Source organism: Coenobita brevimanus, chromosome 98 (assembly GCF_032717465.1).
Source record: "Coenobita brevimanus isolate Jiangsu-jjx chromosome 98, ASM3271746v2, whole genome shotgun sequence".
NCBI classification, from domain to species: domain Eukaryota; kingdom Metazoa; phylum Arthropoda; class Malacostraca; order Decapoda; family Coenobitidae; genus Coenobita; species Coenobita brevimanus.
The window spans coordinates 164156-177579 of NC_137051.1; the positions used below are offsets into that span (position 1 = coordinate 164156).

Here is a 13424-nt window from a genome sequence, read left to right on the forward strand (position 1 = left end):
GCTGTTATGTCCCCATGCTCATCTGAATGTGAATCAAACAGACTGCAGAAAACCAGCAACTTCAACTGGGTGCTCCCCAAAACACCTTCTGTTGAGGCTCTGCTGACAGGATTTTCTGTGGTGTGATTGTGTTTCATGAATAAGTGAGTTGTGGGGTGGCAGCAACTGCATTACTGTGATAGCATAGTGAATCATTTAATCCTTTCAATCTAGTTACGTATATTCTAGGTACTGTTGCTATTTTCTGACCATTTCATTCAACATAATGATCTCATACACTGAACAGGTTACTTAACCCTTCCACGTACCAATAACAGTTTTGGTTGTCATCGGCCTCTGAGGTTCAGACGTTCGGATGACAGCCAAAGCCGTCATCCGAAGATCAAGGTTTATTGGTGGATGTGACCGAATATTTTTCTTGTTTTAAATATGCTACTATAAAGTTAAACTATTCAGCTTCAAAATGAGCCCTAATTGAGGTTATTATGATTTAAAATAAGCTTGCTATATGCATTTCAGATAAAACATTGTTGTGGGAGCACCAAAAACTAAAAAATTTTTCTGCCAGTTCATTTTCATTTTTCTGCAGTATTATTGCTACAAATACAATAAAATAAATTATAAATCACTGGGAAGGAAATGTATTCAGCCATGTCATGGAGTAAAAAATATTGCTCTCTTCTGAACAGTTTTTTTTTGGCAATTTTTTTTTTAAGTACAGTGTAAAGTGTAAAATTTTGTGCATGTAGGCTACATTCTACTCACTTTTTTTTGCATTTCATTCTGTATATATCACTTTTTTTAACATAATATAATAAGTACAATTACTAATCTTCAATACGAGACCAAACTGAGCTCTGTCCGATGAATAATAACTCTGCTACGAGCTGTAGTAGTAAAACATCTAAGTACTGGTACCGGTAACTGCACAGCACTTCAGCTACAGTCATGCGCCACAGCAACTTTTTACAAGCACCCCTGACAGGAATGGATCAAGAATGTATCTAACCCCTAAAGTTTCAAAAGTCTCTCCGTAGCTGAATATAATCATCTGGAGATAGTAAAAATAAACTACAAAATACATCAATAAAGTGAATGGGTTGGCTAAGGGTAGGGCATAATAAACAGCATCATATCATAATGACTTACTGTATATAATAATAAGCATCTCATCAATAAGATTTACTGTATTCTATCTCTAAACTAGAAGTAATAGTCTGTGACCTCAGGGATGAGGGATCAAATGGAGAGGCTGCCAGTGATCGAGCAGCAAAAAGAACCAACATTAGGTAACCACAAGGCTGAAGCATGAAAGCAGCATGCTGGAGCTTTATAAACAATACTATAGGCCTATATGTGTATGGATTTGAATTGTTCTGTGGAAGCTCGTGGCCTAGCATGGTAAGCCTCGCGGTGTTGCCTTTTGGTGGGAGATGTAGACTGTGTCCATCCATGTGTGGGTGATTGTGGCGTAATGGGCAACTCTGCCTAATAAAAGCAGGTATGTGTCTTTCTTGGTGGTGCTGTATAAAGGAAAGGATGTAGGGGGAGCTATAGAGTTGGGTGTTGATGATATGTGGTGGTACCGTAGTACTGTTATGAGGCTGTATTGGTAGAAGTCTGTGGGAGTGGTGGAGCAGATGTGGGACTGTGCTGAGGCATCTCCTTTGCTCTGGGGATTTCTACCACTGAAGGATTGGCACAGTCTTAAAGGCCTCTGAGAGTTGCCTGGGTGGAGAGAGTCCATGGAGCCGGCATGGACAGGCTCGTCACCAGTGTAATGGACATTAAGGGACGCTGCTGTTTAAGACGCCACAGGACCATACTACGCTGACAAAAGTGTGGTGGAGCCCTGACAGGGGAGCCACGGTTGGTGCTACAGTGTGTTCATAGTGGGGGCTGTGAAGCTGCTACATGGAGGCATAGGCTGTGGGTGAGGGAGATGGGCATGTGACATTTGTAGTGCATGGTGGACAGTGCTGCAACAAAGCAGGTTGACTGGGTAATTAGGGAGTGGAAGCATTTCTGTGATTTTGTGTTTACTTTATAAATCAACATTAAATGGAGAATTATTGCTTGGTAGAGCTATGTTAACCTAGGTAGGAGACTCAGAAAGTTCAGAAATGTAGAATATATGGAGTAGATGGGAAGTTGTTGAATGCTGTGAAGAGTATGTATGATGGTGCTAAGGTTGCAGTGCATGTGGATGGTGAACTAAGTGAATTTTTCTCTTTGAAGGCTGGGTTGAAACAGGGATGTGTCATGTCTCCATAGCAGTTCAATCTGTACATGGATGGGGTGATAAAAGAGGTACAAGGTAGGGCAGTGGATGTTGGAGTGGCCCTGGTGAGAGAGGATAGTGTTTGGAAACTCCCTGTACTGTTGTTTGCAGATGATACTGTGTTGTTAAGTGAAGACGAAGAAAGCTGCAAGGCTTAGTGGATGAGTTTGGGAGAGTGTGTAAGAAACAGAATCTAAAGGCGAATGTAGGGAAGAGTAAAGTGATGGTCTTTGAGAGAGGTGAAGTCAGTGAATGTACAGCGAGGTTGGATGGTGAGAAATTGGAAAATGTGAGTACGTTTAAGTACTTGGGTAGTGTGATGAGTAAGGATGGAGGTTTGGAAGGTGAAGTGCTTGAAAGGGTACAGCAGGGAAGAAAGGTTGCTGGTTCTTTGAAAGCAGTGATAAGAAACAGGGAAGTGAGCATGGAAGTGAAAAAGTTACTACATGACAGTATTGTGATACCAACTCTAACGTACGGAAGTGAAGCTTGGACGTTGTTGAAAAGACACAAGTTAAGAGTGAGAGCAGTGGAAATGAGTTATTTAAGAGGAGCCTGTGGAGTCACATGGAGAGACAGGCTGACGAATGAGGATATAAAGAAGCGTTGTGGTGCGGATGTGGATGTGATAGGAAGCGTTATGAGGAACACACTGAGGTGGTTTGCCCATGTGGAGAGGATGGAGGGTGAAAGACTGACGAAGAGAGTGTATGTGAGTGAGGTGGAGTGGGGAAGAGGGAGGGGGAGGCCAAGGATGAGATGCAGGGATGGAGTGGAGAGGTATATGAGAGAGGGGAGTATGAGTTGGGAGCAGGGCAGTGAAATGGCAGGGGACAGGGCGACGTGGAGGCGTTTTGTTTGTGGCCACCCCAAATGGGATCTATCTATCTATTGCCAGACGCCATAATCCCGTACAGGGTGGCCATTTGACTTTGAGTTATTTGTTTTACAGGGAGGGGCACTAACCCTCCACCAACCCACTTGACATGTAGAAAGCACGTATGGTTTGGTTATATGGTTACCACCCAGCATTGTAAATGGTTTCTTGGCTTACAGGAAACCATTTGGCTTGTCACTCAATGTAATGCCACCTGTAACAGAAAGAAAAGCATTAAGTAGTGACAGGAAAGATGGGAGAAATAGGAAGAGAGGATGGCAGGCACAGAAAAAGAATGATAAAGGCTAAGGAAGAAGTAGGCAGCACTACATTAAGTGAGTGGATGATGGTATATATATATATATATATATGGGTTAAAACTATAATATTACCTCCCTTTCTTCAGCTGTCTTGTATTTCTTTTAGATGGCATGGGGAAACGGTGCATCATTTTGTTCTTTGAAACAGTTAATACATAACTCATTGAATGTAAGTCATACACAATTAAAGTGAAAAATCGTTGCATGTTTTCCAACCCCTTCTTAGGTGAATCTAACCATGCTGGATGAATCAATTACTTATCTTTCAGCAAGTAAGGAAATATTTGGTCCCTCTTGTTACTAAATGCTGCATATGTCACTGGGATGGCAAGGAAGACAGGCACTAAATAGGGCAAGGAAAGGCTCAGGCAGCACAAGTGACCCTTGAGCCCCGCCTCTAGTGAAAGTCTCACTACGACAATCATTGGGTTGTGTCGCTATTTTTTATCATTTCTGCTTTACTCATTCCGTATGCATGACACTGGCCATCAAGGTGTCAAACCGTTGGTCTGGTATGTGAAGATACTTGTGTCTTGATAAAATTAATATGAAATTTTGACTATCGTGCCTTATCACGAAAAAAATTCTGCTTTGGGACAGCTGGGCACTACCCAACAATGTTTGCAGTAAATAACATGTGCTCTATGCCTCACATATCCTCTTCAAATCACAATATAGTATTCAAGTATTCGTACTCATTAAAAACACCAAAATAATGACAACAGAACATAAACTATGAAGTAATTACCGGAGAAACGCTTACGCTTCCACTCCCAACACGTACCAAGCACCACTAACTAAGGGTGGAACCGTGGGAGCCTCAGCCTGTCTGTGGGCTTGGGGGAAGGGGAGGCACCCAAGTATCGTACACATGTTGATAAAACTGTCGAACAGAACATCTCTCTCTCTCTCTCTCTCTCTCTCTCAGAAATATAAATTGGTTGTATGCTGTAATCATCCTAATGCAGTCAGTAATCATAAAACCATCTCTAATGTATAAAGACTATTTTTATTTTTTTTAATGTAGACTCCCTAACATATACCTGGGAACAGGAACTGAAGTTTATCTATCTATCTATCTATCTATTGCCAGACGCCTCAATCCCGTTCGGGGTGGCCACAGACAAACTGCCTCCACGTCGCCCTGTCCTCTGCCATTTCACTGCCCCGCTCCCAACTCACAAGTGTACCGAGTAAGTGAACCTAAAAATGTTTCCTTTAAAACAGCAAACATGGCGGTTTGTAGAATATCCCTGTTAAAATGGTAACGTAGCTCCTAGCAGTTTTGGCCAAAGTATTGCTTATTTTGTAATTTTCCTTCATCTTTAAAATACCCATTTCCCTTTGTGCATTTTCTGTTACTTTCATGGAATGACAGGGCAGTCAGATTTATATAATCAGGCAATGCATGTGAGATCAGATTTTAATTGTTACTCACTCCTAAGGCTCAATCTAAGTTGGCTGAAATATATAACTTCCCCATAGACCCACTACCACCATTCATCCCTACTCTCTCCTCCCTCTCAATGCACCCTTCAGTGAAACACAGTTTCGTCATGCCCCTTCACCTCTGACATTTTCCCATCAGCATACTCCACCAGTGGTGTAGGCAGAGGGATGGCCCCTAAAATATGTCTAGCTACTTTATCTAGTAACCAACCCAAATATCGGGGGAATATCCCGACCCCCTAAAGAGCTGTACTTGGGCCACCCTTGGTTCATCAGGAACATGAAATTATTGGAATGGAAGATGAAGTTGCCCCTCTGCAGCCCACCATCCATCTTTTGTGGAACAGGGAGAGAGCCAAGGAATGTTTGAATAGCCAGGTAGTGGAGCATCCATGCTATATTGGTGCAACTACATGAAGACATCCCCCTCCAGCAGAGTGGCAAATTCTTCAACATTCATCAGTGTCCCACTTTCCTAAGTCATGATGTGTAGGAAGAAAAAAGTACATTATTGTATACAGTAACTTGTTTTATTTGAAGTTTCTGCATCACTCCCACTGAAATGTCTTGGGAAACAAGGATATACTGAAATCTCACTCAAGAGGGAGAAGCATGAGTCTTTAAAGTGCAATGACACTTGTAATCTATGGCTGGGGTGAGAACAAAGTAGCCTAGAGGCTGCTTTTTCATCAGTCCCATCCCCCCTCCCTCTGGGTGACAATGAGGGTGGGGGTGTAAGAATTGAGGCAAAGTATCAGGAATGATGGTACTGGTAATGATGAAGATGATGGTAATGAGAATAGTTAAGATGATGATGATGTGAACAACTGGAAAGTGAAAGAACACATGAAGCTTTCAGACTTTATTGTAATACTGCTTTCATGTGTGCCATAGGAACTTGTAAGCAAACATGCATGATAGGTACAGTACTGCGTATGTATCAATGTTATGTATATATCACCTCCCTCTCGTATGTACATGCACATTTACAAAGCTGCAATATTGCTAATTATTTATGTACATGAGGGAAAAGACAGACAAATGCAGAAAACTGAGATTGTATGATATACACATCCATCCATCCATCACTAAATCCTACGTTACCCCATGAGGGGCGAAGGAGCCCAGGGCTTAGGCAAGTTGGTCCTGACATTTAAGATGAGAGTGACCAGCCTCACTGATCCCTGAGTGGCATTATGTGAGTAATAACCCCAACCACCTCATGGATATAAACCTTTGCTGGCTCAATCTGATTGAAGTGCAGCAATTACCCACTAAACCACCAGGTGCCATAATCTGGTTTTTTGGTTACCACCCAGTGTAGTAAATGGTTTCCTGGTGTACAGGAAACCATTCGGTTTGTCATTCAGTGTAGAGTCACCCATAGGCAGAAGGAACGGGAAAGAATGAAGGAAATAAAGACAAAAGAGGGAGTGCAAAGTCACCCATAGGCAGAAGGATGAGGAAAGAATGAAGTAAAGAAAGACAGAAGAGGAAGGAAGGAAAGGGGGGAGGAGGGGAAAGGGCAGACACCCGAGAACAGCACTACATTGAATGAGTGATACACACATCACTTGGGATGATATTTTCTTGTAGGCATATATGTATATATGTATATATACAATATATATCCCATTGGATCCCAGAGTTGCTGAGCGAGGCGCTGTTCCAGGAGGGTCCTGGACGTACCGTCCTCAGCCTGTCGGCTCATAGTCATGAAGCTCATAGGTCCCTACCCGGGGGTTCCCTGCTTTATTATGATTTGAAGATTCCCAGTTCTGTCTAGTACTGGGGACACTGGGCTCCATTGGGTTGAAGACTCTGATCGATTTGCCAGCCATTAACCCATTGGATCCCAGAGTTGCTGGGCGAGGCACTGTTCCAGGAGGGTCCTAGTACCGCTCTCCACCTGTTGGCTCATAGTCGCAAAGCTCATAGGTCCCTACCCGGGGGTTCCCTGCTTTATTAAGATTTGAAGATTCCCAGTTCTGTCCAGTACTGGGGACACTGGACTGGACTCCAATGGGATATATATATATATATATATATATATATATATATATATATATAAATATATATATACATAAGTATAAACCTTACGAGGAAAAAAAATTGCTAGCACATAAATTATAGCAAGACTGAAGGCTGTTCCTGAATATTCACTATATCCACTTCACTTGTCACCTCTGTTTCCTAACAGTTTAACCACTCCACTGCAGTGACATTTTACATTTCATTCTAGTTACTTCCAGATGCTTTTACACAACAACAGAAGAACTTCAGTTATTGAAGGCTATATCTAACTCATACAGCTTGAAAAGTTTCTCCTTAGCTCAACAAAATATTTTGATGGTAGCAGTAAGAATGAGACATGAGTGATGGTGATAACTGCACACTGTGGTCAATTGTGACTAAAGTAACTACTCTGACAATGAACACTCAAGTGGCTCTATCCTCTCTATAAACAAACGACAGTGTAATGGTCCATTTTGTTAACTAATCTTTCTCTCAGTATTGGTGAATTTTTCAAATTTCTTAAATTACATTCCGGAAGTTTTCTCCATGCCCTCATACAATGCTGTAATGTTATCACGCTGTTATTATTGTTAAAGCCCCAACCTCATCTAGATAAGAACCTGGTAGACTGCAGCAAGACTGACTAACTAAACCACACAAATGTGACTGAGCTCTATGCACATGTTCACAGAAAATAAGTCTCAAACCAAGTATTCCCAATTTTGATAAGCATTAACAAAAATTTTCCCTTCCTTTAACTGTTAATTCCAGTACTTAAAATTCCACCAGACAGAAAGTCCTAGTTTATGATGAAAGAACAATGAGACAATGGCCTGAAATCTTGTTAGTTCAGAAGGCTCCCATACCCGCTTATATCTGTATACGGCACACAAATATTCTCTGGTAGGATATTTATGTGATCAATGACAGTAGTATGAAATAAATAGCACAAAAGGCTACTGACATATAATACTCAAGATGAAAAGCTACAAAAGAGGTCCTGGAAAGCCTCCTAAGCTGCCGAGAACACAACCCAATGAACAAAGCCTGGGTCACCTGCAAAATTTGGTGAAGATCGAAGTGTGGATTAGTAACAGCTGGAAGCCTATCAGCATTACCATCTCTGTTTTATCTCCATCAACCCAGTGACCTTTTTCTAGTAGTCTATTCTTGCTGCCTCCAAACAATTCCTCTTGGTTTATGAAAGACTTCTCAACCTGGAGGAGCTACATTAGTCTTCACTAACCATCTCAGTCCAAGATGTATCCCTTTATCTTTTCAGTAACAAGAATAAGGTAAAACTCTACATCATTAGTGTAAAAGCAGTTAAATTCTCTGACAACAGTTAGACACTGAAATTAGTTCAAATTACCTAATGATGCCATCTTGATAAAACAAATTGTACCTTGACTTTGACTTATGGTGAGACATAGGTAAGGATGTGAGATAACTATGTTCAATTAGCTGATAACTGCATTAGTAAGTCCTCACTGTGTCAGTGATGTGATCCAAAATATATACCTGTACTGGTAGTAACTTGAAACTGGTAAATAATTAGCAGTAGGTAATTCCTCTACAATATAGCATAGCTTTAATAGCAAACAATATAAAAGAGAATATATAATGAGAACTTGCTATATATCCAACTTGCTGTACATCCAATATTACCAGTAAAAACATGATTGTGTCAAGAGGTTGGAGGTTTTCCAGCACCTCTTCCTAACCAGTTCATTTCTGCATATAACACATTAAATTTCTCTTGTACTGTATATTAATTAGGCAAACTGTCAAGGTTACTAAACTATAAATAACACAAGGCAATTATTGAAGTGTAATATGCAAAACAGACAGAAAAGAATGAGGCATTAGTAAGCTTCTCAATCCAATGAGAATGTGAGCCAAGGTTGTCAGGTGTGCAAATTACTAGACCTCTGTAACACAATTATACTGTTCCAGGTTTGGGGCTGGAGAGGGAAGCCTTCATGTGGCAGCAATGACATGGCCAGGTGGCTCCACTGCCCAGTTGTGCAAACATCCCCTAACTCACTCCCTATCCCCTGAAAGGAGGATGGTATACATGAAAAGGGCAATTTCAGCCTGCAATCCACAAAGTTCACATTTCAGCTGAACCTGGGGCCACAACACTAACAACAACAACTAACCCAGGTTCAAACTGGGTATAAAATATCTTCCCATACACATAGACGCCTGACAGTTCAATTCAAAGTAAACAATGATTACTTTTCAATGTACTGGAACACTCTTTAACCCCTTCAATATCTTTTAAATATTATTCTTGCAACCTCCACATGATTTCTTCAGCTTACAGGAGATTATTCAAATCTTCCTGAGTGAGTGGTCCCTATTAATCTAAATATAACATTATATGTACTGTACCAGGAAGACTGCACATTCCTGAAATGAATGAGCAGCTCCACAGTACCAAAATGCATACATTCTTTTATGGGTCCTGATGAGAAACTGATCCTTAAGGTCAAGAAACAATCAGTTCTCTCAATGGAGAAGTGCAGTGCAACTGACAGAATAAAACAGGTAAACAGATAGTGTAGTCAAGGGAGTAATTATATACATATCACCATCAGGCAAAGATGAGGACACAATAGTAAACAGTCAAAGGGGCAGAACTTTAATACAACTAACAGAAACTGTGAGGTTCAGAACAAATATTCATTCACAGACCATGAGTATCTAGTACCAGTATGTCTGTTTACTGCCCAATGCCACATCATGGAAAACTCATTCAGTGTACCCAAGAAAAGTCCACAAATGACCTTATCTTGAATTCATAATAGATCTTACCTCCATCCCACTCCCTCATCCTGCATATACTTTCCAGCTTCTTTCTTTCATGACCACACTACCACGATATTTCCTAGGTGTAGCTATATATTAATTTTGATGAGATAATTAAGTGCCATCGCACTGTATAAAAATGAGTTTAGTTTTAAAAATATGATGCTAGACCTATTGTAATTACAGTATGCACATTTAATGTGAAGGCAAATATGGAAGATGCTGGTTGATCTGCTGATGCTTATATAAGGCACAATTTTACAGAACAACACAGACTGAACAAATATATGTTTTTACCGTGCTGGAAGCTGATGCGGATTATCCTCAGAGAAAATATGAGAATCCTAAGGGAAATAACAGCATCTGCCAACACTGCCACTGGTAAGCTCCACTGTTATGCTCTAGTTATGTGTTTCTCAAGACTTAGTTAGCACATAGCCAACTAGAGCCAGAGTTAAATTCATTTAATACAAAGGAGAGAAATAATTCACACTGTTAAGATACCAAGAATACAGTAAAATTACAGGCAGTAACATACAAAATTAAGATTCAAGTTATCACAGTTCTCAACATTCAAGTGCTTTTCCTGCAAGACCTTCCTTATTATTCCATAAATTAAATGGTTACAAAATGTACTAGTGTAGACTTTTAAAAATAATGTTCCAGCACCGGCATTTTTTCTTGTACTGATTAAATACAAGGAGCAACCCAAAAGTTCCAGAAATTTGAAAGCAGGGCAGAAACCGCTTGTCGTACTGTGTGTGGATGTGGCAGTGCACACACCTTTTGTTTGTTACTGTGTCAAGTGGTGTTGTGCAGAGTGGATGTGTTCACTGCATGTGTGTGTGTTTGGACTGGTTTGTGAATTTTGTGCTCTCAAAAATGGAGGATGTGAAAAAGTAACACGTGTGCATCAAGTTGTGTGTGAAACTCAAGAAGAACGTGGTAGAAACTTAACTCATAAAACGTTAAAACAAGCATTTGGTGGCAATGCTTTAGGGGTTACACAGACCTATGACTGGTTTAAGCATCTGAAAACAGACGAATGTCAGCAGATGACGATGCACATTCTGGTCGTCCTTCCACTAGTTCAACTCCTGACAACGTGGTCAAAGTTCGTGCAATAATCCTTTAAGTTTGCAGAAGGAAAATTCATGATGTTTTTGATATTGTTAGCCTATCATATAGAACTTGCCAATGCATTTCGTCTGGCAACCTTGACATGAGATGAATCACCAACAAGTTTCTCCTGAGGCTCCTGACTGATGAGCAAATGCAGCATCGCAAGGAGGTCTGCACAGGGCACAAGGAAATGGCCAGAAATGACCCTAACTTCCTCTCAAGTGTCATTACTGGTGATGAAATCTGGGTTTATGGGTATCACCCGGAAACCAAACAACAATCCTCGCAGTGGAAAAGTCCAGCTTTGCCCTGACCAAAGAAGGCACGATAGGTCAAGATCAATGTGATGTCAATACTTATCATTTTCTTCAACATGGAAGACATTGTTCATAAGTCATATGTTCCTCAAGGACAGACTGTCAATGCCAAGTTCAACTGTGATGTTTTGAGATGGCTTCAGGAGGACATGTGGCGAAAAAGTTCAGACAAGTGGCACAAAAACAAATGTCTGCATCACCATGACAAGGCACCCCCACACACAGCCCTTTTTGTTCAGCAGTTTTTGGCATAAAAAACAAGCTGGTCTGCCCCCACCCCCCGTATTCACCAGATTTGGCCATGTGATTTTTTTCCTCTGTCTGAAAATGAAGATCAAGCTAAAGGGGATAAGATTTGACACCACTGAGGAGATCCAGGAGGAACTGCAGAAGGTCCTGAACAAGATGATGCTAAAGGATTTCCAGAACACTTTCTGGTAGTGGGAAAGATGTGGGGTCAATGTCTGCACGTCCAAGGAGACTACTCTGAAGGGGATGGTGCTGATTAGGACTTGACCTACGTTTTTTGCCTTCTTTAGTCAAATTTTGGGATCTTTTAGGTAGCATCTTGTAAAGTACAGTACTGAGCTGCAATATATTACAATACTTTCGCAATTAACATTTGGCCTGTCTTTTCTGCTAAACAAATTAACTCAGACTAGACTTACTCCTTATTGTATACTTACTCTCTCTCTCTCTCTCCCTCTCATGTGTGTTTGTGTGTGTGTGTGTGTGTATATATATATATATATATATATATACATACAGTTACTGCAAACTGACTTAGGACGTCCTCCGACAAGGTATTAAATCATCATCATCATCATCATCATCATGGTATTAAAAAACACAGAAATCATAGTACATCAAAATGTTTGTTCATGAAATGCCATTCATTAATATGAAATCAAGTTTCCCTTCTTCTTCAGGACCCGTTGGATGCGTTTTGGCATGCAATCACTTAGATCTCTAAAGTAATCTAAGGACATTCTTTGCACCAAACATTTGTCAGTTTACTCTTGAGGTTGTCCAGACTGGGTGTCTTCTTCTCTGCCATGATTTTCTTCATCTTTGCCCAGCAGTTTTCTATCGCATTTAGATCCGGACTGTTGTCAGGCCAGTCGAGGACCTCAATCTGATTATCCTGAAGCCATTTTGTCACCTTTCTTGACTTGTGACATGGAGCTGCATTGTGCATGAAAAAGTCGCACCCATGAATGGTAAAAAAGTTTAACAAATGAACTTTCAGAACTTGAATATACCAGCCACCATTCATCATCAAGTTCTTAGGAAGAAAGCAGAGGCCTCACCTTCCCATTTCACCTGAGAAACACCCACATACCGTTACTGACTGTGGGTGTTTAACAGTCGGCACCATGTAGGCAGGGTCATATCGACTACAGGATGCAGGGCATCAAACCTTGGCAGAACGCACCTGGAACACTTAAGATATGCTTTCAACGGAAAATATAACTTTTCTCCACTCATCTGATGTCCAGTGTGCATTCTTCTTGGCAAATTGAATGCGCCACTTCTTCACGCAGTCAGTAAGAAGCGGTTTCTTGGTTGTGGTGCGGCTTGGCAAACCCAGCTCCTTCTGCAAGCGGTGTTGGATAGTTCAAATTGAGATGTAACAGCTGGGGATGCATTCTCTTCAATTCTGCTGCTGTCAGTCGAGGATTCTTGATTACTTCCTTCTTCAGAAGTGTATCTGTACCTCTGGAAGCCATCCTCTTCTTTCCACTGCCATGCTTGTGCTCTGGTATGACATCAGGTGGCAGGCCGTGCGCTGCAGCAAGAATCTTCATGACGGTCAAATTTGCGCATCCAGTATGTTCACAAATCGTGTTGATAGGGACATTATCCTGCCTCCATGAAATGATAAGGACCCTCTCATCCCTTCAGCAGTACTTTCCAGGCATGACAACTCGACTCTAGGAAAATAACAGGGCAAACAGTAATCATCATCATCAACAGTAATGCACACGAAAAAAGAGGGAGGTGCAAGCTCGGAGGGACGGGAACATATACTCCCACTCTCGCTTCTGGGCAAGCACCGACATAGTGTTTCACCACCTCCCGCCAACACCAGAGGAATTGCCAGTTACTTCTTACCCAAAAAATTCACTTGGTAGACGTGGAAACATAAAGCAAAGACAGACAACTCTCCCATAGCAATTCCATGTGTAGGTCCTCAGTCAATTTGCAGTGTATATATATATATATAT

The 13424-nt window shown here is 41.1% G+C and overlaps 1 protein-coding gene across 5 annotated transcripts in view; it reads right to left on the reverse strand.

Moving 5' to 3' along the window:
- Positions 1 to 4238, reverse strand: part of LOC145414131 (aldehyde dehydrogenase, dimeric NADP-preferring-like) — a 51964-nt gene extending 47726 nt beyond the window's left edge. For all 5 annotated transcript variants that reach the window (XR_013899831.1, XR_013899830.1, XM_080283695.1 and 2 more), the window contains exon 1: positions 4227 to 4238. The gene's annotated coding sequence lies outside the window, so the exon portion shown is untranslated. The remainder of the gene's footprint in view (positions 1 to 4226) is intronic.
- Between the last annotated feature and the right edge of the window lie 9186 nt (positions 4239 to 13424).